This window comes from Mesoplodon bidens (genome assembly GCF_964165515.1).
Source record: "Mesoplodon bidens genome assembly, chromosome: 3".
NCBI classification, from domain to species: Eukaryota; Metazoa; Chordata; class Mammalia; order Artiodactyla; family Ziphiidae; genus Mesoplodon; species Mesoplodon bidens.
This window is the reverse complement of record NC_138178.1, coordinates 45,504,337-45,531,874: the sequence shown is the minus strand read 5'-3', so window position 1 is coordinate 45,531,874 and position 27,538 is coordinate 45,504,337. Positions and strand designations below refer to the sequence as shown.

Here is a 27,538-nt window from a genome sequence, read left to right as displayed (position 1 = left end):
CCACTCATTTAATGGTGTTTTTTTTTATTAGCAGTCTGAGCAGACTAAGGCAGGGGCTCTTCCTTTAAGGTCAGTGTGAGGTTTCTGCCAGCTACTGAGTATATGTATGTATCCTATGGAATGTGTCCTATGGAATGACAGAGTGGGTCCTGTAAAACAAATTTGGGCCAAACCTGCATTTATCTTATCACCCCCACAAGCCCCCACTCTAAACTGAGGGACTGTGGTAGTATTTAGAGCCTCCTTGTAACAGTTTCAGCTCAGATCTTGCAGTCATCAAAGTCTGAATTCCTCTTTCCCCAATGCACATTTATCCTGGTTGAAGGCCTTGGTCTCTTGGTAGGAGCAGAGGAAAGTTTATGATATAATTCTTGTGGCATTGGTATAATTCTTGTGGTATTCACCTTCCTCAGGTGAATACAGCTTCTTCAGTCATTGGCTCTAAGTCTGTGAAATGACTTAAATCAGGAAACTGGTGAAAGACCATGATTGCCATTGTGGAGACTGACAGCCTTCTGCTCACTAGTTCTTGATTTTCTTTAAAAAATATTTGAGTCAAGAAACACCCCTTCTCTCCTCAAAACAAAAACACCCCATCTATCTTTTCCTTCAGAACATCATGACCTATAAGCCACCATCACAGATCTCTGTGGGTCAAGACATCCTGGTTGCACCCCAGCCTGGCTTCCCATTATAGTACTTATGGCCTGCCATCTGTTCTTTGCCATTTGGGCATTCTTTTGTTTCTAATTGATACTCAGGAGTCCTGTTGCAGCAGCATCTTCTGTCAGTCTCAGCTCATAAAGTACATCCACCATTGTGCTTTTCAGAGATGTCAGTGGCCTCCTCACCAGTGCCTCAGTGAAAGGAGTATCATCAGGGCCTTCCCAGGTAACATAATCAGGTGGTGGTTCTGCAGTCTCATCACAAATCCATTCTAACTCCAAGGTCAGGAGGGCAAGATAGGGAGAATAAGAGAGTTAAAGGGGGAAAGCCTAGACAATGGTGGATTTTCAAGGGGGCCACTAAACTTGATCCTATGGGATTTCCTGAAGAGAATTCTAAAAGTTTTTTAGATATTATTTTGAAATAATTTCAGACTTAAAGAAAAAGTACAAAGAATTTTCATATACCCGTTATTCAGATTCCACAAATGTTAACATTTAACCACAGTTGCTTTAATCTCTATATATGTGTGTGTATGTATATGCACACACACACATTATTGTTTTTCTAAACCCTTTGAGAACAATAAGTTGCCCATGTGATTCCCTTTTACCCCTATTTCAGTGTGCAATTCCTAAAAACAAGGATATTCTCATTTATAATTATAGTATAATAATCAAAATCAGGAAGTTAAGGTTGATAGGATATTATTATCTCATCTCAGATTTCATCCAAACTCTACCAAGTTCCATTAATGTCCTTTAGAGCAAGACAAAATTTTTTTTCTGGTCTGGGAACTAATTCACGATTGCATATGAGTTTAGTTGTCATGATTCTTTGGTTTCATTTATTCTCATTCCTTAGTCATTACCTTTCATGATCTTGAAATTTTTAAAGAATACTGGTCTGTTTTGTAAAATTTCCCTTAATTTGGGTTTGTTTAATGCTTCCTCATGATTAGACAGATTCAGGTTATACCTTTTTGGTAGGACTACTGCAGAAATGATCTGTCAGTATGATTCACGGATTCCTATTTTGTTCAGTGAGTTACAGTCTATTACTGTCACCAGTGCTAGCCACATGATTTGTGGGGCTTAGTGCAGAATGAAGATGCACAGCCCTGGATGAGGATGAGAAAGTCAATCTCCTCTTCTCATGGACCCACCACTCCAACCCATGGTGAATGTGCACCCCCCAGGGATTGTAGCCTCCATGCTGGGGTGCTCTTGATTCCTGGGTGGTGGTGGCAGGAGCCCCCTGCTGAGTGGCACATAGAATGTACTGTGGTGCTACCAGACTACGGTAGTGATACCTGCCTTCTTGCCCGCCCCATGGTGCCATGGGGCATGGGCTCAACCCTGATCCCTTCTGCTCTCACACCCAGGCTCCTGGCCAGGTGGAAGGTGATGGCGGAATGTGGGCCTCCCCCAGCCAAGGTGACTTAGTCACTGCCCTGGAGTAAGGTAGTGAATGCAAGGCTGGGTAGGGCCCAGGGGCCCAGGGGGTGAGGAGTGGGCAGTGGCAGGAGTCAGAGCCATGTGTCTGCAGAGGCTTCAAGCCTCCAGCATCCTCCATTGTGCCATCAGATTTCACTTATAAAACACAAATTCAAGGGTAAAATTATTAAGAATTTTAAGACAGTGACTGCAGAGCATTAAAATTCTGAGTGCAGGTCCCTGTGTGATGTTCTAGTTCCATGCTCATGAAGACAATCCTGACAATCACTACATGTTCAAATTGTCCCAGATTTGGCTGGTTGGAGTCCTTTCAAGCTGGCTCCTGTATTCCTTTTTTTTTTTTTTAGGTCTTTATTGGAGTATAATTGCTTTACAATGGTGTGTTAGTTTCTGCTTTATAACAAAGTGAATCAGTTATACATATGTTCCCATATCTCTTCCCTCTTGCGTCTCCCTCCCTCCCACTCTCCCTATCCCACCCCTCTAGGTGGTCACAAAGCACCGAGCTGATCTCCCTGTGCTATGCGGCTGCTTCCCACTAGCTATCTATTTTATGTTTGGTAGTGTATATATGTCCATGACACTCTCTCACTTTGTCACAGCTTACCCTTCCCCCTCCCCATATCCTCAAGTCCATTCTCTAGTAGGTCTGTGTCTTTATTTTTTTTAATGTTTATTTCAAATATGAAATGTAATGTTTAAGCATTTTCTGAAAATAATTTTGTAGTTTAACAAGTGTAAAATAAGACTTCTTAAAAAAATTTACAACTAGGTATAAAATACTCAAGAATATACTTTGACATTCACAGTGGACATTTTTGAAAGGTAAGTTTTGTTAATGTAGCTTATAAACAAAAATATATTGACAGTCCCAGTTAAAATAAGCAAGTTCTTAGCTGAGGAATAATCCTCCCCCAGATGGGTCTGTGTCCTTTTGATATGTCCTTGTCATTCTCTGAGCACTTCTTTACTTTCTGGCTCATCCTTTTCTTAGATGAAGCTTTGACTCTAGGAGTCTGGTTCTTTTTTAAAAATTGAAACAAAACTCACATAACACATTTTAAAGCATACAATTCTGTGGCATTTAGTACATTCACAATATTGTGAAACTATCACTTCTGTCGAGTTCCAGGACATCTTCATCACCCCAAAAGGATGATGTGCAGTAAACAGTCATTCCCTATTCTTCTTCCCCACAGCCCTGGCAACCAGTCTGCTTTCTGTCTCTATGGATTTACCTTTTCTGGATGTTTTATATAAATAGAATCATACAGTATGTGACCTTCTGTGACTAGGTTCTTTTACTTAGTATACTTTCAAGTTTCATTCATGTTGTAACATGTATTAGTGCCTCACTCCTTTTTGTGGCCAAGTAATATTCCATTGTATGGATATACCACAATTTCTTTATCCATTCATCCATTGATGGATGTTTAGATTGTTTCCACCTTTTGGAACCTTTTGGAGTAGTGCTGCTATGAACATTTGTGTACAAGCATTTGTTTGAATACCCGTTGTCAATAATTTTGGCATATTTCTAGGAATAAACTTGTTGGGACATATGTGGTGATTCTCTGTTTAACTTTTTGAAGAACTGCCAAACTGTTTCCCAAAGTGACTACATCATTTTACATTCCCTCCAGCAATGTATAAAGGTTTCAGTTTCTCTATAGCTCGCTAACACTTGTTATTTGTCTTTTCTTTTTTAAAAAAATGTTATGGCCTACCTAGTGGGTATGAAGTGGTATCTCATTATGGTTTTGATTTGCATTTCCCTAATGACTAATGCCATTGAACATCTTTTCATGTGGTTGGCCACTTTTATATCCTCTTTAGAGAGATGTCTGTTTTAGTCCTTTGCCTGCTTTTTAATTGGATTGTCTTTTTGTGGTTGAGTTGTAAGAGCTCTTTATATATTCTGATACTATATACTTATCAGATATATGGTTTGCAAATATTCTCTCTCATTCTGTGGATTGTGTTTTCACTCTCTTGAGAGTATCCTTTGATGTGAACAAATTTTAAATTTTGATTAAGTCTAATACAGTTTTCTTTTGTTGCTTCTGCTTATGCTATCACATGTAAGAAACCATTGCCTGATCTAAGGTCATGAAGATTTCTGCCTATGTTTTCTTCTATGAGTTTTATAGTTTTAGTTCTTATGATTTAGGTCTTTGATCTATTTTGAGTTAATTTTTATATATGGTGTGAGGAAAGGGTCCAACTTCACTCTTTTACATGTGAATATCTATTCTCCCAGCACCATTTGTTGAAGAGACTGTTCTTTCCCATCAAATGGTCTTGGTACTCTTTTTGAAAATCAATTGGCTATAGATTTATGGGCTCATTTCTGGACCCTCAAGTCCATTCCACTCATCTGTATCTCTGTCTTTATGCCAATACCACAGTGTTTTGATTACTGCAGTTTTGTATTAAGTTTTGAAATCAGGAAGTGTAAATTAACTTTATTCTTTTTTTTTTTTTTTTTTTTTCGGTATGTGGGCCTCTCACTGTTGTGGCCTCTTCCGTTGCGGAGCACAGGCTCTGGACACGCAGGCCCAGCGGCCATGTCTCATGGGCCCAGCCGCTCTGCGGCACGCAGGGTCCCCCCAGACTGAGGCACGAACCCGCGTCCCCTTCATCAGCAGGCGGACTCTCAACCACTGTGCCACCAGGGAAGCCCTAACTTTATTCTTTTTCAGGATTTTTTTGGGGGCTATTTGGAGTCCTTCGCAATTTCATGTGAATTTTAGCATCAGCTTTTCCTTTTCTGTAAAAATAGTGTTGAATTCGATAGGGATTGCATTGAATCTACAGATTGCTTTGGGGAGCATTGCCATCTTTACAATATTATGTCTTCCAATCCAACGACATGGTGTATCTTTTCATTTATTTAAGTCTTCTTTAATTTCTTGCAGTAGTGTTTTGTAGTTTTTAGTGTATAAATCCTGCATCTCCTAAGTATTTTATTCTTTTTGTTGCTATTATAAATGGGATTTTTTTAAAGTTCCTTTTTTGATTGTTCATTCCCAGTGTATAGAAATACAACTGATTTTTGTGTAATGATCTTGCACCCTGCATCTTTGCATATTTCATTTATTAGCACTAATAGTTTTTTAGTAGATTCTTCAGGATTTTATATATAAAAGATCATGTCTTTGGTTCCTTTTATTGGAAAAGGGTATTTAGAAATCAAGATCTGAGTGCTAAGTGTGTTCATAGCTACTATGATATACTTCTAGGACCTCTTAGCAGATGGAGCTGGAAAGTATATACTTAATACATATCTATACATAACTCTATTTCTCCATATTAAAAATCATGAGTTTGTATTGATACCTCCCATTTCAATCCTATTAATGTAACTGGAGCTGGGACTCTGCATGTTTCAAGCAGTAGCCTGCAGTGTCAGAGAAGCTCCAGAGCTGGAAGCAAGAGGTATACTGTGACCAGTTCTGTGGCTGGAGTAAGAAGTGGTGTGGGGAGGATTTTGAACTGGTGCACAAGATGGGTTTAATATACTTAGTTTCTGTAATAACTTTCTCTCTTTGTTTTCCTCTGGACACACTTTTCTCAAATTCCTTTTTTGGATTTCCTCTGCCAATGCCTTAAATACTGAGTGATCCTCTGGGTTCTGCACCAAGCCCCCTCTTTGCCCTCTCAGCACATTTTCTAGACTAGCTCATTGCCTCTCATGTCTTTGAGTCCCCTTGGTAATAGCTCCAGTTCACGTCTTCTGTGCTTCAGACCAACTTATTCAACTACATACTAAACAGTTTCACTTGGATGTTCTGCTGGTGCTGGTATGTCAGAGTTGAAATGTCCTAAACTTGTTTATTATTGCCTATTTCACTCTCCTTCCCTGTTGCTTTCTTCCTTTTGCTCAGGGGTTCCTAGTTGCCCAAACCAGAAATCTGGGCGCCTCCATGGATTCCTCCCTCTTCTTCACCCCCTACAACAAAGTCTTCCTCTTTTTCTTCTTTAATTAATTAATTGATTTTTATTTTTGGCTGCGCTGGGTCTTTGTTGCTGCGTGTGGGCTTTCTCTAGTTGCGGCGAGCGGGGGGCTACTCTTTGTTTTGGTGCATGGGCTTCTCACTGTGGTGGCTTCTCTTGCAGCAGAGTACAGGGTCTAGGTGCGTGGGCTTCAGTAGTTGTGGCACATGGACTTAGTTGCTCCACGGCATGTGGGATCTTCCCGGACCAGGGATTGAACCCATGTCCCCTGCGTTAGCAGGTGGATTCTTAACCACTGCGCCACCAGGGAAGTCCCTAACAAAGTCTTCTTGATTCATTCTCTTAAGTATCTCAAATCTGTCCATTCATCTTCATCCTCAGGGCCACTGCCTTAAACCAGATCACTATTATCCCTCACTTGGACTTCAGTATGCTAACTGGCCTCCCCAGCCCATTCTTCGCCTTATAGCCATTAAGAAAATGGGTTCTAAGTTCTGGTCCTGGCTTTGCCACTTATTAGCTATATGAACTTAGGTTGCTTAATCCCTTTAAGGCTCAGTTTCCTCATCTGTAATATGGGGACAAGAATAGTGCTTATTTTATAGGGCAATTGTGAGACGTAAATGAGGTGATATATGTAAAGTTCTTAGCATATTGGCTGATTCAGAGTAAATGGTCAATAAATGTTAGCTAATATTATTATAAGCATTCCAGGGTTCTTCATATTCCAGCCTCTGCTCATTTCTGCAGTTTCTTTGATTGCTTCCTTCCACTCAGTTTTTCAGCTTTTCCGAACTTCTTTCAGTTGCTCCAATATCTCATTCTCTCTTTTTGCCTCCAGACCATTCCTCTGCTCTCTTTCCTAAAATTCTCTCCTCTCTCGCTTTCCCCTCTTATTCATCCTTCTGAATCTATACATCACTGTCTCTGGGAAGTCTTGACTTGGTGTCACTTATCTGTGTTCCAGTTACACTCTTTAACTTCCCTTATCAAGGATCGTATCTCACTGCACTGGAGTTAACTTGGTTTCTCTGAGGGCAGGATCCCTGAGGGCAGGGACCAATTTACCTTGTTCACTATTGCCTCTCCAGTACCTAACACAGTGCTTGACTCACTGAATGAAATGAATGAATGGGTGACGACAAATGGGCCACAGCATCGCTATTTTCTGATCTCCTGCCTGGTAAACTCCTGGTGACAGCCCTGCCTGGCTGCAGGAGTGGGGAGGGCTGAAGGGGGAGCTCTCCTTATATGAGCCATTAGCGGTTGCTGCATTGTTGTCCCCCTAGATCTTAGCTGATCAGTGACTCCTAAGACTTCCTCTACACATGAACATCGGGCTACTTTTCCTGTCCTAACCTCCATCAACAACAGTTTGATGGCCTTTCTCTTCCCTGGGAAATATCCCTTGAAAGCATAACCCTATGGTGAAATCTCTTATCCCTAACTCTGAGATCACTGTGTTATATTTGGAACTATTAAATTGAATGTATATTCAATATTTGGCAATTTCCTATGGTTCATCCTATATGTGAATCTGAGAAGCTAATTGTACTGTAGTGCAAACTGTGAGTAGTTATAGACTGAAAGAATGATGGAGTTGGGCAGGTCGCCCTGAGACAGCTGGAATTTGTGGTGCAAGAAGAATCAGTGAGATAGAACAGATAGTAAGAGACAGTAGACGAGGGCTTCCAGTCATTTTCTTTTGCTTAGAAGTAGAATTATTTAGTTCAGAAGTGCTTTGCCTGAAAGCCCACGGGGCAGGCCCAAAAGCCACTGTTCAGACCCCCAGGCCACTGGAGAAGAATTCGGCTGCCTCTCAGTGGGAACCTGGTGGCCCCAACCTGCCTCACAGCCACAGGTCCAAGCGGCCCACGCAAAACCGTCGGCACTGAGAGAAGGAAGCCGCTGGGGGGCAGCAAAGGCTCGCAGATTTCTCCGTACAGGGGCTATTCTTTCAAGTACTGTACTTTGCTTTTTTTTTTTTTTTAACGAATTGCTCTAATACTCGGAAATTTAACTGAGAGCGATTTTATAATCTGAACTAGACTGTACGAGTAGAGACCCCGTTTCCTTCCAGAAATATATTTTTTTCCTGCTAGAATTCTACTACTCTCCCCCCTTCCCCCCTTCCCCCGGTCATTTTCAAGAATCCCAGAGCTTTCTCTTACTCCAGGAAGGCCATGTCCAGGCCCCCCGAGTGAGGAGCTGGCGGGGTGGGATGGACAGTGGCAGAGCCGGATGCCCAGCGCGGATCCGGTCCCTGGGGAGCCGGACCAAGGGGGCACTGTGAGCTGGAGCACCCCCGGGCCTCAGGAACCGCGGGCAGGGCTGACTTTGCAGCCGCTCAACACCTCTGGCTACAAGGTGGACACACCGACCTGATGCCCTGGAAAACACCTTTAGAAAATGGCTTTTAGGGGAGCAGATTTGGCGAGAGGCACCAAACTATACCTTGCAGCGCCCGATCCCGTGGCAGTTTGTAAGTGTCACCACTGTGTCTCAGAACGAAAACAACCCCCTAAGGTTTCGTGCCTTCCGGGAAGCGGCAGTGGAGACCCAACTGGGACTAAAAAGAGGCGAATGGGGCCTTTGCGTGGCAGGTGCGGCGGGGCTGGGGGCGGCGCGCGGGGAGGGCGCCTGCAAAGCGCTCTCTCAGAGTTGGGCGGGGGTGCTCGCCGAGGTGACAGGAGGAAGCAGGAGGTGGAGGGTGGAGAGGAGGTCCCGCCCCCACCTCGCTCTCCTTTACGGGAAGTGATGTGGGGCCCGACAGAAAATACCCGCCGAGGACCCAAAAAAGGCCGTCAGAGGGTGGACGCGGCGCGCGCAGAAGGAGCGGCGTGGGGACCGCGGGCGGAGCAGGTGAGGCGACGGGCGCGGGCGGGGGAGGCGCGCTCAGGCCCGGGGCTCCGGGAGGCTCCAGTCACCCCGCGGGGCGACGGAGCGGGCGAGCTCAGGGTCTGGCCCTGGGGCGGGGGATGGAGCTGCATCTCCTTCTCTCCCCGCCTGTGGGCGGCTGAGCCCACCAGAAAAGCTGCTTTGCTTCTCCCAGGCCCTCAGCACAGACCCCACGACGACAGTGACGGGGGTGGGGGTCAGCTTGGGCGAGGTGCTGATTAGGTGGAGTCCCAGGCTGGGACGGGGCTGAGGTCACCTCCGGGCGGCATCCAGGTGCGAGGCTCCCCATCTCGGGGTGGGAGGAAGGAAACTTCTCTGGCAGGAGAGGAGGAAGGTCCCAGACCTCCTGCACGCCCCTCCTCCGCCCCCCAGCCCCACGCCGTTCTTTCCTCCCTCCCTTTGTTGTCGGTTGAATGATTTAACGTCTTGACACCTTTGCTGGTGAGGGTCTGTACGGGCAAACTGCCCGGGTGGGAGAAGGTTCTCTCTTTCCCTGCCAATCAGACAGAAAACCCTACCAGGCAGCCAGGCTCTCGGGTCTTGACTGGTGGTAGGGCTGATGTGATGACTCGTTTTGGTAACTATTGCCAAAGCTTTTGTCTCTGTCCCAGTAGATCACCGATTAAGCAAAGTCAGGCCTGAAGTGAAGGAAATCTTGTGAGCCCTTGACTTCACCTTCCCAGCATTTCGGCTCCTGCAGGCCACATGGCTTCCTAATCTCCTGCCAGGGGGTCCTCTTTCTTACCTCTATGGGCTAACAGCTATTTTTTCCTACTGGATGGATTATCACTTTTGGGTCAGCTCATCATTCAGATGTTGGGAAGGGGAGTAGTGTTATGCTGTATAAATTTTCTATAATTATTGGTGATATAATTTGTTGGTGCTTCACTGTTCTTGTTCCATTTATTTACTTATTTACTTATTTACTTATTTATCTATTTATTTATTTTAACCTTCTTAGAAGCTTGCTTTAGGGGGAAAACACAGTCTGGAAAACAGCATTTCTGCAGACGGTTACAAATGAAGAAAGGTTAATGTAGTGCTGAAAAGACTTGACTGACCGTTATCCTTTTCTGTATTTTATGTTAGTTTTCATTCCTACTTTCTTCCTTTCCTTTATTCTTTCTTCCTTACTCCCTCCCTTCCTTAATTTCCATGGCCTGCCTTGATTTTTAACTTTGATGAAGTACAATTAATTTATTTTTTCTTTTGTTGCTCTGCTTTTGGTGTCAAATCTAAAAAAGCATTGCTAAATCCAAAGCCATGAAGATTTATGCCTATGTTTTCTTCTAAGAGTTGTATAGTTTTAGCTCTTACATTTCCATCTTTGACTCACTTTAAGTTAATTTTTGTATATGGTGTGTGGTAGGGGTCTAATTTAATTTTTTTGAATATGGACATCCCGTTCTCCCAGCACCATTTGTTGAAAAGATTATTTTTTCCCCTTTGAATGCTGTTGGTGCCTATGTTGAAAATAAATTGACTGTAAATATGAGGGTTTATTTCTAGACTCTCAGTTCTACTCCACTGATCTGTATGTCTATCCTTATGCTAGTATCATACTCTCCTCTTTATTAGCTATGTACGTGGTAAGTTTCGAGATCGGGAAGTGTGAGTCCTCCCACCTTGCTTTTCTTTTTTGAGACTGTTCTGGCTATTCTGGGTTCCTTGAATTTCCATATGAAATTTAAGATCAGCTTCTCAATTTCTGTTGCCTTGGTTTTAAAAGAGATATAAGGGTCTTGAAGTGGGCAACAGTCTCTAGGAACCAGACTCTTGATTTTCCTCTTCCAAACCCGTTTTCGCTTAGTCTCACCTGTCTCAGTTAATGGCAACTTCACTCTTCCAGGTGCTCAGGCTGAACACCCCAGGGTCACCCCTGATTCTTTTCTTTCTCTCACACTCCACATCTTGTCCCTCAGCAAATCTCATTGGTTCTATTTTGAGTCTATACCTAGGATAGGAAATTTCCATTTTCCACTGCTTCCACCAAGTTCCTTTCACTTCTGTCGCCTGGATTACTCAAAAGCCTCCTACAGGGCCACTCTGCTTCCACCCTCACCACTCTACAGTCTGTTCTCAGCGCAGCAGCCAGAGTCAATTATGTCTCTCACTCCGGTGCTCAAAGCTCTCCAGTGGCTTTTTATCTCAGAAGGAAACCAAAGTCCTTACTGTGGCCTGCAGTCCCCTTACATGGTGTGGGGGGCTTCATCTTCTATCACTCCTCTCTCTTCACACTCTGCTTCAGCCACGCCTCAGGACCTTTGTATTTGCTGTTTCCTCTGCCTGGAATGTTCTTCCTTCAGATGTCTGCACAGCTTACTCATTTCTTTCAAATCAAAAGTCATTTATTTAGAGATGCCTTCTTGTACCATCCCATCTAAAATAGCATCCTTCACCCCCCACCCCCCCCACCCCATCATTTTCTTCCCCTTTCCCTTGCCTTATTTTTCTTTAGAGTATTTATAGCACTTACTGTCATCACACACACACACACACACACACACACACACACAGAGATGTTGTACACAACATCTATCTCCCACTGGTGGAATACAAGCTCCATGAAGGTCAGGAATTTGTCTTGTTCACTATGGTGGGCATAGCACCTAGAATGTTTTCTGGCACATATTAAGCCCTAAAAAATCATGTTGAGTGAATGAAAAGGGAATGAGAGGCTGAGAAATGGGGATCACTCTACTATTTCTTTCTCACTCTTCTTCCCACTTTATCCGAGAAGCAATGTCCATAGCTACATCACAACTCCTAAATCTCTCCTCTTCTATTCTCCTATTTTCCTCAAGATAATGGCCTTACCCTCCTTGGAAAGGGAAAGGTCAAACAAGCGAAAGGTGAGGACTTTGGGTCCTTCCCACCGTGGCAGTGGGGAGCCCTCTTCTCTGTAGCCTGGACAGACTGGGTGGGGGCATTCAGCATCTGTCTCCAGTGATTTGGTCTCATGTGCTGATCTAGGGAGAGAGTGAAATCTCTTGGAAATTTGAGAAAATGGAATTTCATTTCCTAATGAATATTTTGCAGTACAGTGAATTTAATCTTTTTCTGACTTCTAACTGAAATTGCCAATTCTGAGACTCATTTTGGCCTTTAATGACATAACGACTTTAGACTGTCAACTGATTATGTGTACGTGGCCTTATTTCCATGAGTAGATTGTAATATCCTGGAGTCAGAGCATTGGCTTTAGCTCCTTTGTGAGTCCTATACTGCAAGCTATCATAGACTAAGAAAGAAGTGTTCAATAAACTCTTGCTGAATGTACCCATAAGTTAATGAATAAACTTGGATTTGTTTTCCTCATTAGAAACCTCTAGTCCATATATTTAGTTTTTCTTAGTGTATAGATATAAGTATCTTGTCTTAGTCCACCTCATCCTGCTGCTCCTGATAGAGCAATATTGGCAACAGTTGAGAGGGGTTTCCTGCGGACCTCTCTCAGTGAGAATTGAATTAACTGGCCCAGACAGCACAGTAATCAATCTTCTGTGTTATTTTGCAAACTGAACTAGCCTTCCATTGTTATTTAAACTTACCTTGGAATGTGCCCTGTCTATATCTTCACTACAAACAATGAAAAAGTATTATTTTTACATACATGGAATATATATATATATATATATATATATACATATATATATATATTTCTCTCTAATAAATTATGATAGGCTTGATACCACCTGAAAAACTAAACAGGGCTCACATATTTAAAGTGTGAGTCCGTAATTAACTGGATGGGTGGGAGAATCCCTCTCACAATGTATATGTATATCAAATCACCATGATATACACTTTAAATATCTTACAATTTTGTATGTCAATTATGCCTCAATAAAGCTGGCTCACAATAAAAAAAAAAAAAAGTGAGCCCCTAGGCAGCAAGATTGTCTTGCCATTGTTAGAACAAGATTGCCTTCTGAAGAGAGGAGTTTTTCCCTTTCACTGCTTTCGCTTTTTATGCTGTGTGCAGGTTTTGCTTGGATCATATTTATTCCTCTGCCTCTTGGTCAGGAAGTTCCAGTTTATGGTCTGGTTTCCCTTAAGCTGATTATCTTGGGAGCAGACATGAGCACTGAGTTGGAGGAAGAGATAAAGGGTTTGTAATTAACTTTATGTCCAGAGGGTGAGAGGTGTGGAGGTGTGAGCATCCAGCTTGTTTTGGCCTCCTGTCTGGTCGTGCAGTACACCACATTCTTTTTCTTGTATGATTGAGGTCTGCTAACACTCATATTTCACTTACTGTTAAAGAAAACTTGATGCCTCACTTACTCAAAAGAAATGTTGGAAGTTATTCTTCCTTGCCTGTTTTTGTTTTGTTTTTTGCCTCTGTGTATGTTACCCATGAGAAGGCCTCCCATTTGGTGCCTCAGCCACACTTGGCACCACCCACAAATATGAAATCAGACTTTTGAGTCTTGAAATTGAACTTTTAACATGGGGTCAGAGGTAGGGTGCCAGATTTAGCAAATTGGGAAAAAAAAAAGAAATTTGCATTTTGGATGACCAACAAGTAATATTTTACTATAAGTATGTCCCATGCAATCTTTGGGACGTACTTATGCTAAAAAATTAGTTGTTTTTATGAAAGGCAAAATCAACTGGTGTCTTGAATCTAATCTGGTAACCCTGGTTTGGTAAACCTAGGTTTATGCACAGAGAATGCATTGATCATGATAATGTCCAAAGAATGACTGAGCTATGGCTCACTTTGGTGATTGCACATGTGTCCATCTTAAGGAAGGAGGGGGCTTGTAAACTCAAGGAGTATTAGAACTAGAAGGAAGTAGAAGATTATTTTACTCTAGTGTTTGGTAGTTAAGGAAATTTTTCTCCAGAGATGTTAAGTCATTTTCTAAGGTCACACAGTTAGTAGCAGAGCCAGAATCGGAACTCTGGGTCCAGTGGTTAGTCTGCTATATAATGTCTTCCCTTAAGAGATCATGTGTAAGTTGCTTATGTTTTCATGCTGACCTTTAATCACTTCTTTTGCCACCCTCCCATGATTGCTCCATTATCCTGCTGTCCTTCCAGTCCCTAGATCCATTATGTGGCAGGCAAAGCCATCCTCATGGATACCCTTGTCTTTTCTCTGAGAACCATAGGACTGTTTAAAGCCACCATTGGTTGTATTTCTGTGGTGATGCCAGAAAGCCAGAAAGCCTGTCTTTGCATGGGTTTTTATTCCTTTTAAGGTCTGGTTAATATTTTTGTCACCTTTGAGTGTTCATTGGAAGATGCTTTGATTTAGGAGGACTTGCTGAGAATAATTCCACAGCCACCAAGTACTGTCTCACTGTAAGTCACTTGCTTTGTGTGGCCTATTCCTTTGATACTCCGTATCCTTTTGTATTTTGGTAGAATAAATATGGAAGCTACATGGTAAGGACCAATGCAGTAGATAGGTATATGTGACTTCCTATTTAGAGATGTGTCCTTTTAAAACACTGGGTTATTTTCTTACTGTTTTAAAGTTATTTGTACTTATTTGAGAAAGCAGTCTTGAAAACTAATATGCTTCCTCTGACTGCCACGAGAATACCATATTTCAGAGCCACTAATCCTGTTTTTTCATAGCTTTGTTGATTAATTCATATAAAGCCTGACCAGCTGCCAGGTCAAAGCATAACAATAAAATCGGTTGCCAAGAGACTGAAAAATCTGTTCGTTCTTACTAACTGCTGCTCATCTATCTTGCTCTGATCCCACCACATGGGCAGCTGGTCAAGTCTTCTCTGAGTATGGCTGGTTACTCATCTCCTGTATATTTGTATCATTTGCAACCAAGACAGGGTCTCAATCAGCTAATAAAACTTACGGTAAGGTATTGTTTAAATTCTTGCTGTACTAGCCCTAATACGGGAAGGAATGAGACATACACCTGAGAATTTTAAAATATAATCCATGGTTGTGGTCGGGATTCCTTTGTTTCCTGCAATGTGTGAATCATTTTCATAATGAATCTCACCACTGCAAGGGAGCAACCCCAGGCATGAGTAAAAAGGTCTAGCAGCCCTTGAAAAGATAAGGTATCGTCCTTCTAGTCAGATACTGGAGACCAAATGTGGCCAAACAAGCTGCTAGCTGTTCCAGGCTGGGCTTCCTTCGTCAGGGACAAGGTCAATTCTCCATTGCCCCCACTCTGCTTAGGCACAGAGGGCCGTGAAGTGGGTTGTGTTATTTCCTCAGGGAGTGACTCATCCCTGTGTTCCACAGCTCCTGCTGGAATGTGGAGGAACCAACACAGGCAGGAATTAGTGGATTGGTTTTTAGCTTCTAACACTGCCAATAATTAACTGATATTACACCAGCGTTCTCAGCTGGGCTGGTTCCGACTCCCTCCTCCCGCAGAGGGCACTGGGCAATGTCTGGTTGTCACACCTGGGGAGCTACTGCTAGCATTTAGTGGGTAGAGACCAGGGGCGCCTCTAAACATCCCACAATGCACAGGACAGCCCCTCATGGCAAAGGGTCAGTCCTGCCCACCATGTCAGCAGGGCCAAGGCTGAGAAACCCTGCGTTACACACATCGTTGAACCTCTCTGGTGTGCAGTTTCCTGAGTTCCACATTCTCTCCATCATGTAAAGTTAACTAAGCCTAACTCTACCACTCTTGCCTTTCTAACCTCTCCCTCACCCCAATTCTAAGTCATTAAATGTGAAGTAGGACCCAGGCATCTATATGTGTACATAGTTTTTAATCCCCACCAGGGATGCTGGTGGGCAGTTGGGACTGAGAACCCTGCCCTCAGGGATCATGGAGTGAGGTGCCAGGTGGACCATTTGAGGGGAGTGGATGGTGTGGGGAGAACCTGCCAGTAGGAAGTGAGAGCCCGGTGGCAGGGCCTGGCTGCCGTGTGATTCAGCGCAGGTGGAAGGCTGCCAGAAGGGCCGCAGGGAGTGCTGTGACTGAAGCCTTGGTCCCTGAATTCCTCAGAGATGGGGCCCTCAGCCCCTCGGCCTGACGAGCTCTCAGCTGCCCGGGAGTGTCTGCTCCACCGATTCCCAGCTGGCCACTGTACCCTTGTGCCAGAGGTGCCACAGACCTCAGAGTTCCCCAAGGAAATAGTAGGAGTGGCCAGTTTCTTCATTAACACCCCATTTCCTGCTTAGCTAGAGCCTCTCTGGGAGATTAAAAGTCAACAGCAAAAACCCCAACCCTGAGTCAGCAGCCCATTTTGCCACCCAGATAAGGAAACCTCACTTGTTACACTTACGGCATCGTGTAATTTAAGGGCTGGTAGGCACCTTAGAAACAAGGGAGCCCAGCCTCCCCTCCACCTCAGAGGTTCAGAGCAGTCCCCAAGGTCACATGACAAATTGGTGGCAGAGACGGTTCTAGAAGACAGGTGTGCTGGTTCTTTCTATGCCCCTGTGCTAATGTTTCTTAATTGTAACCAGCAGTGTCTCTTCCTTGAACTCTTCTGAAATATCACAGGAATTGAAGCAAGTATATTAATGATTTTCCCCTATGTTAAAGCAGTCCAGAAATATCTGTCTGCTATGGCTGTGTGCCAGCTGCCAGTTAAAGGCCACCATCATTTTTTTGCCTGTACTGTTGCTTTTCTTCTTCTTCTTCTTCTTTTTTTTGGCCACACCACGCAGCATGTAGGATCCTAGTTCTCTGGCCAGGGGTCAAACCTGCACCCCCTGCTGTGGAAGCGTGGAGTCTTAACCACTGGACCACCAGGGAAGTCCCTGCTGCTTTTCTGGTCTCGTTCTCGTGCCACCCATAACCCATTCCTCACACAAAGCCAGTGATCTTTAAAAAATGTAAATCAGATCATATCCTTCTTCTGTTTAAAATCCCTCAGTCGGGGCTTCCCTGGTGGCACAGTGGTTGAGAGTCCGCCTGCCGATGCAGGGGACATGGGTTCGTGCCCCGGTCCGGGAAGATCCCACATGGCACGGAGCGGCTGGGCCCGTGAGCCATGGCCGCTGAGCCTGCGCGTCCGGAGCCTGTGCTCCGCAACGGGAGAGGCCACAACAGTGAGAGGCCCGCGTACTGCAAAAAATAAATAAATAAAAAAAAATTCCTCTCTCACTTCCCATTGCAGTTGGTGTAAGATCCAAATGTTCTAACTGTGGTCTGGAAGAGTGTCCGTGATCTGAGCCCTGCTGGCCTCCTTGACCTCAGTTCACCCCTGTGCCTCCATCTTTCAGCCTCATCTACTTCCTTTCTGTTCCTTAAAAATGCCAAGTTCTTTCCTTCCTCAGAGCCTTTACACTTGCCTATAATTCTTTTCTCTAGATCCTCACCTGGCTGGTCCCTTGCAGCAGAGTAATCCCTGATCACTCTGTTGAAAGTAGTCTCTACCCTATTATTGCACTATTGTCTTCACAGGACTTAGAACTCTTTGAAATTATTTTATCTCTATGTTCACTTATTACTGTCTGTGTCTTCCTGCTGAATTGTTCTCTCTATGAGAGCAGGGACTTTTTCTGTTTTGTGAACTCTCTATGCTTAGCACCTAGAATAATGCCTGGCACATGGTAGATGCTAAGGAAATCAATGAACGATAGAGTAACTAGGGAGTTGGTGTTAGAGAAGATTGCTTGACAGATTGTCCTATGTAATTCCTATTTTTTCCTAAATTGGACTTAATTTATTTTTTAAACCTGTTTCTTTTTTATAATTAATTACTTAATTAATTAGTTTTTGACTGCGTTGGGTCTTCGTTGCTGTGTGCGGGCTTTCTCTAGTTGTGGCGAGCGGGGGCTACTCTTCCTTGCAGTACGCGGGCTTCTCATTGTGATGGCTTCTCTTGCTGCAGAGTATGGGCTCTAGGCGTGCAGGCTTCAGTAGTTGTGGAACGTGGGCTCGGTAGTTGTGGCTCGCGGGCTCTAGAGCACAGGCTCAGTAGTTGTGGTGCACGGGCTTAGTTGCTCCACAGCATGTGGGATCTTCCTGGACCAGGGCTCGAACCCATGTCCCCGCATTGGCAGGAGGACTCTTAACCACTGCGCCACCAGGGAAGTCCTGGACTTTATTTTTTGAACTAAAACTGGAATGCCAGTTTGATACATGAGAAAAGTGCAACTGTTAAGCAGACTAGATTCCTTTCTTTGAAGACGAATGTACTCACTTCCTCTGGTAAAAACTCTGTGGGAAGCAAATATAAAAGGACAAGGGTACTTGGTAAGCACAGACTCAGACACAGGGACTTAGAAATCAAACAGGTCCAAGAGCTTTAGTGCTGGATGGGGCCTGAAAGATCACCATGGGCATGGTTCCTCAAAACTGGCTGCCCATGAAAATCACACAGGGAACTTTTATTTAAAACATACTCAGGCGGGGACTTTCCTGGCGGTCCAGTGGCTAAGACTCTGCGCTCCCAATGCAGGGGACCTGGGTTTGATCCCTGGTCAGGGAACTAGATCCCACATGCTGCAACTAAAGATCCCGTACGCGGCAACAAAGATCCCGTGTGCCACAACTAAGACCCAGTGCAGCCAAATAAATATTAAAAAAAAAAAAACAACCTAAAAAAACATACACACGCAAAACCACACTTTTTCAGTCTCTCCTTTGGAGATTTTAATTTGCTATTCTTGGCATTAAGGCTGGGGAATCCATGTTTTATCTAAAATGCTGCTGTAGTATTGGATGGTGCACAGCCAGGTTTGGGAACCAGTGACTGAGCCCACTTCTGTTCCCAGGTGAATGCACTGAGAGATTCAAAGAGATCCCCTTTCTCACTCAGGGGCACCCACCTGGGGAGCTGGGAGATGGCACTCAAATCTCCCAGCTTTCTCTCTGTGCCTTTCGAAAAATGTAGTGAGAAACAGTCTCAGGGACAGAGGTGGCACAGCCTTGGAAGTTGTGGGTTTATTACTTTTTTCTTTATCGAAATGTAACTAACCAGTCTGGTGTCAAACAGGAAATGCATCTAACATCGTTTCCCTTTTTTATTACAAACTGTCAGAACAATCTGATTTTAGTGGAGCAATGATCAAAGTGTGGCTCTGGGACCAGCAACACCAGCACCATCCCGGAACTTGTTAGAAATACAGATTCTCAGCCCCAGCCCAGAATTACTGATTCTGGAACTCTGGAGATGGCCTAGCAGTCTGTATTTTCAAGCCATCCAGATGATCCTGATGCTCACTGAAGCTTGAGAACCACCATCACAGGTACTTTTTACAACCCAACCATTGGTTAAAGAAGCTGGCCTCGGCCTTTTAGTTGGTGACTCATTAACATGCAGGACTTAAGCTAGCCATCTGCTTTCCTTGGTGAAGTTTGTTCAAAATGGGGACTTTTGTTATAAATCTTCATTAGACTGCTACTCAAGAAAGGGGGCGATGGGTTAATACTTGTGGAACACCTGCTGCATGTGAGGCTCTGTGCTGGAAGCTCTTACCTGTTGTCTCATTTAATTCTCACAACCATCCTGCTAGGTAGGTATTATTATCCCTATTTTACAGATTTGGAGTCTGAGGTTGGTGGAGGTTAAACGTGGTCTTTCCTCTGGGTTATTTGCCCAGAGATGGTTGTGCATTTTGCTGTCTGTTGTCTCCACTCAAACCTTTTTATGCACAATCAGGAGTCTTCTGGGAATCTTGTTATAAGTGCACATTCCCTAGCCATCCTCTCAGAGATCCTCATTCAGGGGCCTGGGTGGATTTGCTTCAGGTGCTCCAGGTGATTCTGCTGCCACTGGGCATCAGACCCTACTTGGAGAAGTTCTCTCCTGGATCCAATCACTCTTTTTTTTTTTTTTTTTTTGCGGTACGCGGGCCTCTCACTGTTGTGGCCTCTCCCGTTGCGGAGCACAGGCTCCGGACGTGCAGGCTCAGCGGCCATGGCTCACGGGCCCAGCAGCTCCGTGGCATGTGGGATCTTCCCGGACCGGGGCACGAGCCCGTGTCCCCTGCATCGGCAGGCGGACTCTCAACCACTGCGCCACCAGGGAAGCCCCTGGATCCAATCACTCTTGCTTCAGTAGTTGGACCAGGTGTCTCTCAAGGCTCCTTGGAGGTTCTGTGGTTCACCAATGTTTTGCTCACAGGCCTTGGGCACTGGGTGGGGACACTGGCAGAAGAAATATGAGCATGGGAGGTGGGAGCTTGGGAGCCTGGACAGAGGAGTCTCTTACATGCCTGGTTGTTCATGTTCTCTGCTGCCTCTTAGAGTGCCCAGGCCATGTCTTGGCTTTGAGTAACTTGTGATCCTTTCAGTTATCTACCCCAAATTGTGCAACTTTTCTTATAGCAACTTCGCCCTTGTGTTGGTGGACTGCCCTGATGTGAGCAATTTCCTTCAGCTTTTGAGGTCAGAATGGCATTTCATCTGTTGGATGATAAGATCCCTTATTTTTCAGGCATAGAATGGACATACTTAGTGAATGAATTGTTAATCCATTAGGAGACAATGATTTGGTGCCATTATGAAGGAAAAAAGTGAGATGCAAATTAAAAAAGAATTTCAGGTGTGATTTCTGATGTCCTTCTTTGTGAGTTGGAATGCTGATTTCTGTCCAGAAGTTTAGAAGCAACTACTAACATAAGTACCCCAGGGCTTCTGTAGTAGAAGAGACACATGTATCCAAAGCTGGTGGAAACCTCTCAGGCCTTTGCCCAGTGGAGAAGTCAACATTGTTGAAATACTACATTTCTTTAACAAGTCTTAGTCCCTGAAACAAATTGTTTAGGAAAAGGGTGGAAGGAAATTCATGAAAGCAAATATTTCAGCTTCCTGGGATCCACCGTATATAAGGTTAATTATTTTTCCAGTAAGAAAATAACCAAGGTACAGGTTAAGTTTCTAAGGATAATTTATTTTGCCACTGATATCAGAGTTGGTAATAACAATAGGTAACTGAGTCCAATAGCTAGAGCTATCATTTATTGAGAGCTTACTATGTGTCAGTAATTATATGAACATTCTCTCACTTAATCCTCAATAGACTTTCAAAGTAAATATTATCCTTCATTTTACAGCTGATGAAACAGGCTCAAAAGGATTAAGTAATTTAACCAGTGCTGGGACTGGGGTTTCCAGGTATGCAGGACTTTCGGTGCTAAAATGCAGTCCCAGGTAAACTGGGATGGTTGGTTTCCCTGAGTGTCACCCAGCTCACTGACGTACAGTTGATAGTTAGAAAGTAAGCCCAAAGGGTTCTGAATTGTCAGATAGATGATTCGTTTATGGCAATGTGCAGATTTGCCCCACAGAGAGACCTTCAGAACATTTTGTGGTGCCCATTTTTCTCCACTTTATACATAATTCTAATCTTGGTTATTTGGTTTCCAAGTGCCTTGTCAATTAGAAGCTGCACATTGGCGGGGGAAGGGGTCACTCTAGAAAGGCCCACTGATTATTGTGGTGAGGGACAGCTGGCTAACTGACAGAGAAGGTGAGGGCAGGGAGAATGAAATATAAACTAATAAAAGACAAAATCAATACAGTGTCAGAAGGCTTTTTTTGCACAGGGGCAAACATACCTTAATAAGAATAGCTACTGTTGAACATTTACTATGTGCCAAACACTGTTTTAAGCACTTTATAGGTATTACATAATTCAGTTTTTAGAAAATAATCCTGTTATTATCCTGGTTCCACAGCTGAGGAAACTGAGGCACGGAGAGGTTAAGTAACTTGCTGAAGGTCACACAGCCAGTGAGTGGTAAAGCTGAGATTCAGAGCCAGGCAGCCTGTCTCCAGGGCCAGATCCTCAGCATCCTGTTTCTGTGTAGGCCCTAGTTCCTGAGGATGTAGCACACGTCAGGGGTGTTTATTGTGATGGCCTGACTCATCCAAGAAAAAAAAAATTAAGCTTGGGCATTACATTTCATTTTGTATTAATTAATTTTAAAGATTTTATCAGGGCATAGTTCTACAAGGCCTGTTAGGAGAAGCCATCCGAGTCCCCGCCCCCAGTTCATTTCCTGCTCCCCAGAGTCAACTGCTTTCAGTTCTTGCAATGAGTCGACTCTTGCTGGTTGTTATATCCCGTGTCTCTAAATGACGTACTTATATTTCTATGGCCAGTTTTTCAGTTGGAGGCATTATCTGTTGATGCTTTACTGTGGAAGAAGAGAATTTTAGCTTGTTTTTCCACCTACCCCTACCACACACGTATACCATTTCCATCTCTTCCTTCTCCCAACAAGTACATCAGAGTTTTAGCTAGATTGACATGTCATGGGCTCCTTTGTATCTTTCAGCATCCCTCCTGGGTTGGGCAGATTCTCCCGAGAAGACCATTTGAACCACCTGCCTGTGGAGTATGCCTGCCTTCTGGAAGTCCAGTGTGTAGGTGAGGGTGGAGGTGTCTTCATACTTACTCTGCAACTTCTCAGTGCCTCCCCCTGCCTCCACTGAAGTTGGTATGACTCAGAGACCCTCTGAGAGTCTGATACTCGGAGTTTTACTCTCTCCAGAGAATAAACCTTCGACTACTGCCAGAGCTGGAGGAGTCACAAGGCTGGCAAGGGTGGGGCTTGGGGTGTAAACAGACTTCCACCATTTTTAGCCCTACTTTACCCTCTCGCCTCCCTCAGAGGTGTTTGGGGCTCCAACTGCCTAAGCCTTTCTGGAGATTCTGTGATGAGTTGCTTGTTGGCTTTCTCTAACAGCAGGTAAGGAGTCTGCTTTCCTGGGTCTGCTAATCAATTACCTCTTGTTCATCTATTCGATACTTTCTAGCTTCCAACATTTTCTTCCTGTTGTTTCCACTTACTTTCTCTTTGTTTTTGTAAGTTATGTCTATAAGAAATAAAATTCTCTTCATTGTTATACTAGTGAGATTTGGGGAGGTAATAGAACTAAATGTATTTAGTGTGCCATCTGTATCCTGAAGCCTGAAAGACATTTGAGAAAGCTTTCAATGCAAAGTGGTCTAAAAAAGGTTGTGTTGCTCTAAGGAGAAGACTTACAGTTCTATGAAAAATGGGGTTGTTGAAGTTTTACTTGCTACTGAAAGTGTAGTTCTAGGACTAGGAGCATCATGGTTACCTGGGTATCACCTGGGTGCTCCTTAGAAATGCAGAATCCTGGGCCCTACCCAGACCTATTGAATCAGAATTAGCATTTTAACAAAATCCTAAGATTCCTAAGAACACTGAAGGCTGAGAAGTGCTAATATGAAACTTTACTCAGCTTCTACTGTAATTTAGAATAAGCTAACTATAATGAATTTTAATCTGGGATTTAAACATTTTGGTACATTCCCTTAATAAATTATTCTCCACATTCTAGAGGTTGCTGTGAGAAAAGAGGAGTATATAAGTTTTCCTTTATAAACCACATAAACCGAAAATTCCGTGTCATTTACCAGATGATGTCAGACTGGTTATGTGCAGGCTTTTTCAGTTGCTCACATTTCAGGTTGGTGATGGGATCGTGTAGATTGTATCGGTGGAGTCTTCAGTCACACTTTGAGTGGTGAAAGTGAGCGGGTGGCTTCCCCTAGAGGCAAAGGATAGAGTGATTCGTTTTACGCCCAGCATCTATCCCAGTGACAGGCTTGTGTTCAACTAGTGATTTGTGGGACGGGTGAGTCAGATAAGACACAATTTCTGTCTTCAAGATATTCAGGGACTTCCCTGGCGGTCCAGTGGTTAAGGCTCCGTGCTTCCACTGCAGGGGAGCACAGGTTTGATCCCTGGTTGGGGAACTAAGACTCCACAGGCCGCACGGCACGGCCAAGAAAAAAAAAAAAAAGATATTCACCAACTAACAAGAAATAAATTGGAGGGCTTCCCTGGTGGCGCAGTGGTTGAGAGTCCGCCTGCCGATGCAGGGGACACGGGTTCGTGCCCCGGTCCAGGAGGATCCCACATGCCGTGGAGCAGCTGGGCCCGTGAGCCATGGCCGCTGAGCCTGTGCATCCGGACCCTGTGCTCCGCAACGGGAGAGGCCACAACAGTGAGAGGCCCGCGTACGCAAAAAAAAAAAAAAAAAAAAAAAAAAAAGAAAGAAATTGGATAATTACCATACAGGGTTAACCTGTTTAGGAAGAGTGAGCACAGAGAAGGGGCATCTAATGCAGCATTACTGGCAGAAGAAGGAGCCGAAGGACTAAGTCTCTGGGTGAACAGGGCTTGGTGGGTTTAGAGCAGGTTCCCTCTGGTGAGAGTATCAGAATCACCTGGAGGGCTGGTTAGCCGCCCCCATCCTTAGAATTTCTGATTCCATAGGCCTGGGGTGGACCCACGAACATGCATTTCTAACAGTTTCCCAGGTGCTGCTGATGACCCTGCTCTCCCATTTTGAAAATCACTGGTTTAGAGAATTACAACTAGTTGTGGTGGCTGCAGTCAGGAGGCAGGGATGACAAAGAAGGCAGAGGCCTAAGGAGTGGGGATGCCACTGTGGAGGTGGTGGGGAGCCGTTGGCTGGCTTTACAGAGGACAGTGATGGACACCCACTTACCTTTTGGAAAGATCACTTTGGCTGAGGCTTGGAGGATGGGTCCGTGGGGGGGGCCCAGTTGGGGGCCAGAAAACCAAACGTGTGGTTGATTGTAGCCATCCAATGAGAAATGATAAACACTTGGAATAAAGGCAAGAGGAGGAAAGAGCCCTAGAACTTGGTGGCTAATGGGAGTGGGAGGAGCCACGGAGGGCCGTCAGATGTCGGGCTGGGTGTGTGTTCCGATTGTGTTACTCAAGACACAGGAGGAGAGGAGGGTCTGAAGCAGGGTCTGGAGAGAAGAGCACAGGAGGTAAGTGGAGGGCAGGACATGTTGAATTTAAGATGCCAGCAAGATATCTGGGTGGACCGCGCGGTAGAGAGTTTCCCTCGTGAGTCTGGAGGCCAGAGTGAGAGGTGTGGGAAGTCCCGTCACTTCTGCCACTTAACACTGGTCTCCCGTGGTGTTTGTTTGGATCAGGCCTTGTATTTGTAAGGAAACAGTATTAATAGAAACCTTCAGGGCCTTGAGAACACAATACCTTTAAAGATGTTTTTTCAAGAAACATCTAATTTTTCGATGGGGGGGGGAAAGAAAAAGTTGAAGTGTGAGTCTTCTAACGTTGGAAGGCGGTTAATACAGCCACCTTCTGTCTGAGAGACCAGGAGATTGGGTTTTAGTAAAAACTTGAAAGGGGCAAAGTCACTTGACTGGTTTGCAGGCCATATGACAAACAGCTGAGACTGATTAGCTGGATTGTGGGTTTTTACAGAGATGCCTGATTTTGAAAGTTGATGGAGCAAATTGCTTTTCAAAAGACTCTTTTGAAAAACTTTTACAAGTAGGCAGGCGATTCTGACTTTCACATCTTTGTATTAGACAAAAAGTAACTTTTTAGAAGCGGACATGTGATTCCAAGTTGTCTAATTGTTGAAGTATTGGGAATGCCAGTCTCTAAAGTTTTAGGAAAATCAACCAGCGATTTATACTCTGTCAAGGTATGCTTTTGCTTTTTTTGGTGGTGGGGAGGGAGGTAGAGTTCTGCCATGCCAATTTTCAAGTACTTAAAACATGTGCAATTTAACATAAAATACCACTGCACATGTTAATTTTTTTTAAAACAAAGACTTCAAGACATCTGCTAAATTTCTTGGGTTTAGTTTGAAAAGTGCATTTTCAATTACCAGAGAGTGAGTATGAATACTGACTGCATTCTTCCTTTCTTTTCTGTACTTTAACAAAGTAACAGAGGCTTTTATTCTCAGATAATATGTTGAATAAGAGAGCCGATTATGGAATTGAATTGCTCTAAGAGTCTCACTCATCCTTTGAGCATTTTATCCACAAAAATTCAAGCTTATTGGGATTTTGTTTTCAATATTGTTAATAGCTCTAGTGGAGGATTATGTAAGCGTGTGTTTTAGTATAAGGTGTATTTCTTCTGTCAGTTAAATTTGCCTTCAAATTATTAATTTTGTGATGTTTGGAAACAGCATTGTGAGGAAAGGTCCATCTATTTTAGAGATGCTTAGTGATAGTATGCAGGAATGAAAGATCTGGGTGATGAGTATGATGGGGTATCTTATTATACAATTCTCCCTACTTTTAGATATGTACCAGTTTGCTGGGACTGCCATAACAAAGTGTCACAGACTGTGTAGCTTAAATAATAGAAATTTCTTGTCTCAGTCCTGGAGGCTAGAAGTCTGAGATCAAGGCGTTGGCAGGGCTGGCTCCTTCTGGGGGCTCTGAAGGAAGGATCTGTTCCAGCCCTCTCTCCTTGGCTTGTACATGGCTGTCTTCTCCCTCTGTCTCTTCTTGTCATCTTCCTTTTCTGTGTGTCTCTGTTCAGAAATCTTCTTATAGGGACACCAGTCACACTGGATTAGGGCCCACCCTAATGACCTCTTTTTCATTTGATACCCTCTCTAAGGACCCTCTCTCCAAATCAGGTCATGTTATGAAGTACTACAAGTTAGGACTTCAACATATGAATTTTGGGGGAACACAGTTCAACTCATAACAGATAAATTTGAAAGATTTCATTACATCACACTTTCCCTCCACGTGCATGCAATAAGTATTTATTAAGCCAAGTGCCTAGACTGTGTTGGGTGTTGAGTGTGTGAAGATAAATAAGACATGGTCTCTGCCCACTAACATTGGTTTAATCATATGTATGGATATAACTTCGTGAATGTGCGTTCACTTAATCTCTTCCATTGAGTCGTGGCTACTTTCACTGTTGGGTGTCCCTGGAGACACAATCAGCATCTTGGCACAGGGGCACCTGGAGGGGCTCCCTTGCTCCGGAACACCCTCAAGATAAGTGAGGAGAGTAGAAGGACCCTTAACATTGATCTAGTCTGACCTCCTCATTTCACAAATGAAGAAACTGAGGCTTCAAAGTGCTCAAGTCATTTGGCTGATGAGTGTCAGAGCCAAGGCAGTGTCCTGACTTCCACCCCAGTACATCATTTTGTTTTCTTGGTCACAGTTCATGCTTTCACCTAGGAGTGAACCCAAAGTCTCATCAGAAATCAGATGAGAGGGGGACTTCCCTGGTGGTCCAGTGATTAGGGCTCTGCACTTCCACTGCAGGGGACCATCCCTGGTTGGGGAACTAAGATCCTGCATGCTACGTGGTGTGGCAAAAAAAAAAAAAAAAAAAAAAATTCCATGAGAAAGAGACTTGATAAAAAAGCTGACATTCTCTGTTGAGATTCTTGTAAGTACCAAAAAAAAAAAAAAGTTTTGGGGCGGAGTGTTTATTCATGAGGGCATTTCATCCATAGAATGTCCAGGTTGTATTTAATACATCCCAAAGGAGTTTGCTCCCACCTTGGTTAGTTTCTCTATCTCTTTCCACTTTCCCTTTATTCTTTCCAGGCACAGTGTTCAGTGACCCAGCAGCCGTTAGAGTACAAACAACATTTTTTCTTCTTTCTTGCTGCTGCTGCCGCCCACAAGACAGGAACTGTGGTAGAAAGAGAACGCTGATGCAACCTTACCGGCCAGCAGGATGGCGCCGTGGGAACCAGGACCTGCGCCTGTTTGGCAGGGCTGGGAGCCCAGGGCTGCCTCTGCCGCTGTTTCAGCATCTGCCCTTTCCAGTCCCTCAGCACCTGAGTGCTCACGGAGGACATGCTCCCCACTTCCCTCTGTTTCTCTTCTCTCTTTTGCTGTTAT

At 44.1% G+C, this 27,538-nt stretch overlaps 1 protein-coding gene across 3 annotated transcripts in view; it reads left to right on the top strand.

The window, feature by feature from the left end:
* The window catches only part of RAB27A (RAB27A, member RAS oncogene family), an 82,143-nt gene that overhangs the window by 1,631 nt on the left and 52,974 nt on the right, over window positions 1–27,538 (top strand). Inside the window, exons 1-2 of one of the 3 annotated variants that reach the window (XM_081227051.1) lie at window positions 8,774–8,942; window positions 22,161–22,252. The exons of 1 other annotated variant lie outside the window; for it this stretch is intronic. The gene's annotated coding sequence lies outside the window, so the exon portion shown is untranslated. Of the gene's footprint in view, window positions 1–8,773; window positions 8,943–22,160; window positions 22,253–27,538 lie in introns of those variants that run through there. One more of the 3 variants, XM_081227050.1, reaches the window with a different exon arrangement.